Source organism: Schistosoma mansoni (assembly GCF_000237925.1).
Source record: "Schistosoma mansoni, WGS project CABG00000000 data, chromosome 1 unplaced supercontig 0076, strain Puerto Rico, whole genome shotgun sequence".
Taxonomy (NCBI): Eukaryota; Metazoa; Platyhelminthes; class Trematoda; order Strigeidida; family Schistosomatidae; genus Schistosoma; species Schistosoma mansoni.
In genome coordinates, this window is record NW_017385990.1 from 1203428 (window position 1) to 1206164 (window position 2737).

Consider the following 2737-nt stretch of genomic DNA (forward strand, 5'->3'; position numbering starts at 1 on the left):
CGTCCCTTGAAGTTGAAGGGTATTCCGAGGTATTCAAACGTGTCAGTGGCCTTGAGGGCAGGGATGTTCACACCTGACGTAGTGAACGTCGTATCATCAAGTGCAGTTAGTTTGCTGTGCCCACCTGATATCAGACTGATCGTTTTACTTTTAATCGCATTAATTGACCATCCTGCCTTACTCATTAGTTGAGAGATGCGATCTAATTTCTGTTGCAGGAGGTTGGCGTTTGGTGCGAATACTACAAGATCGTCGGCGTAGGCGATGTAGTTTACTGTTTCCCCTCCAATTGTTAAGTGTGTGCTTGGGTCAAGACCTTCGAGCACTTCATCAAGGACCATTATGAATAATAGGGGCGATAGGGGGTCGCCCTGCTTGACACCACATGAGGGGTGGCATTCGGTGTCATTGAATTTCGATGTTGAGTTCCAGTAGTAGTTGCTAATGTACTGGATTAGGAGATCTGGAGCTCCGAAGCGCTTTGCAGCCCTGAGGATTGAGTCATGAGACACGCTGTCGAAAGCTCTGGAGACGTCTAGGATGGCGATGGAAGCCCCAGTGTGATGGGTGTGAACATGTCGAATGACCGAGTGTAGTAAGTTCACAGCTTCAAAACATCCATCGCGATTAAGGAACGCAAATTGTAGTCGTTCTTGTGGAAATAAAGGCATCCATCTTCTTGCTAAAATTTTGTGGAGGCATCGCGTGATCATCGGGGCAACACTGACGGGTCTAAAGTCGGCTGGGTTAGAGGGATTTGCCGTCTTAGGAATAAATGTTACGCGCGCAGTGTTCAGATTGAGCGGAAGATAGGCGAATGCTAGCAGCATATTAAGGTAACCTGCCATGCTGTTCTTATTGTATTTCATTAGATCTACCGCGGTGATACGATCTATGCCGGGGGCCGTACCTCTCATTTCTCGGAGAGCCCATTGGACATCTGACGGGAGGATGGGGTCTATGAGAGCGGCATTCGTTGGTATGACAGGCAAGATCTCTCTGTCGTCTGGGACGCTCGGGGATGTGAAGATTGTTCTCCAGAATTCGGTAAAGTCATCGATGCTGGAAAAGTGAGAGCCGGGGTTTTTCCACCGACCGTCTAAAACAGTGTTAGCGGCATCTTTGGGACGGTGGTGGAAGAGTGTTTGGATGTGGGCGTACTCTATTTTCCTTATTTTCTTCCTGGAAACATTAGTTGGGATGTGGGAGGTGTGTTTGGGTCGGGATGGAGTCCATGTTCTAGGGAAGACTATTTCCGCATGATTGTTGAGGAAGGTTGATATATGTTCCTCGTCCATTATCAGGGATCCGCTCTGTAGGAAGGTAAGCAGGCTAGAGGAGCGCAACCGAGTACAGTTACTTCGTAGTAGATTTGAGGATACCCTCAGAAGTTTGGTTCTGTGTTCGGCTAAGGGATCCTGATAACTGTTGAAGCATGAGGGAAAAGTTGATGAGGGAGTAACACCTAGTGACTCATCCGAATCGCAGGCATACGTTGGGGGTGAATGCATTGAGTTCGTAGTTGAGTCATCGGTGGTATGTAATTCGGAAGTGTATTGTAGTCTAATTGGAGATGATAGCGGCGGCAAGACTATACGGAGTTCAGGGAGCGGATGTGTCGATGCGTCAGGGGATGTGGCATCATACACTTCGGGTTGGTCGTCGAGGTCTACCGGAGAAACATATAGAGCCTCGGTATTAGGGATGTCCGTGATTGTGTGATTATTGGAAGGGGTATTAGTCGGTGTGGGTGATCTCGACCACTGTAGGTGGAGGAGTCGGCGTTTGACGGCCTCTGCCGTTCTGCGTGTTAATACAGTGCTGATGTGTTGGCATAGGTCATTCTTCGTGGGGAACCTATGAGCTTCCCGGTTAGCGATTGATGGTAGAGAAGCATCATCGAAAGGAGACCATATGCGTGACTTCGGCTGCCCTGTAATTCGTTGTCGGATTAATTCGTTATATTCAGAGATGTGCCGGTGGCGAATGTGTTGTGATAGTCCCCTGTTAGAGGAGAAGGCCGCGGTGCACAGAACACAAAACATCTGCTGAGTACCGTCTTGTACTGGAGTAGGAGGACAAGAAGTATGGTGGACTGCAGTGACATGAGAGAGGAGTATGTTGTGGGTGGGGAAGACAGCGAAACATATAAGGCAGGTTGAAGAGGAATCAGGGAATGTGTAGTTTGGCGAGACGATTGAAGATGCAGGAATAGGCAATGAAGAGGTTATGTCAGTTTCTGCGCTGGTTGAGACCGGCATCGTTATCATATAGTTTTGACACAACTGACAGGCCAGAGGAACCGTATTTCGGGGACCACTAGCAGAAGAGGACGAATTCGTGGATTGAATTTCGCGTCACGGACCGTTCATAGGCCCTCTCCGTGACTAATGATGAGAATATTGAACCAGAAGATGAGTGGTGAGAGGAATGATGTCGATAAGTCAGTATATGAAAAGGAACCAAAAGATAACAATGCGACGAACAAAGATAGATAGAACAGTTCCGGAGATAAAAGCAATAATATAGCGATACTCATTAAACTTGAAAATAGACTGCACCACCGAAAAGCCGTGTTCTACAGTCTAATATAGGAATGTAGCATGCATAGAAAATGGTTAAGAAACAAAATGGAAGTAAATGCAGCGGCGAATATTACAGTAAAAGATGGAGAAAAGATGATAGATTATATGAGATGTGAATGACGGATTCAGAAACAAAATAGGAAAATACACAC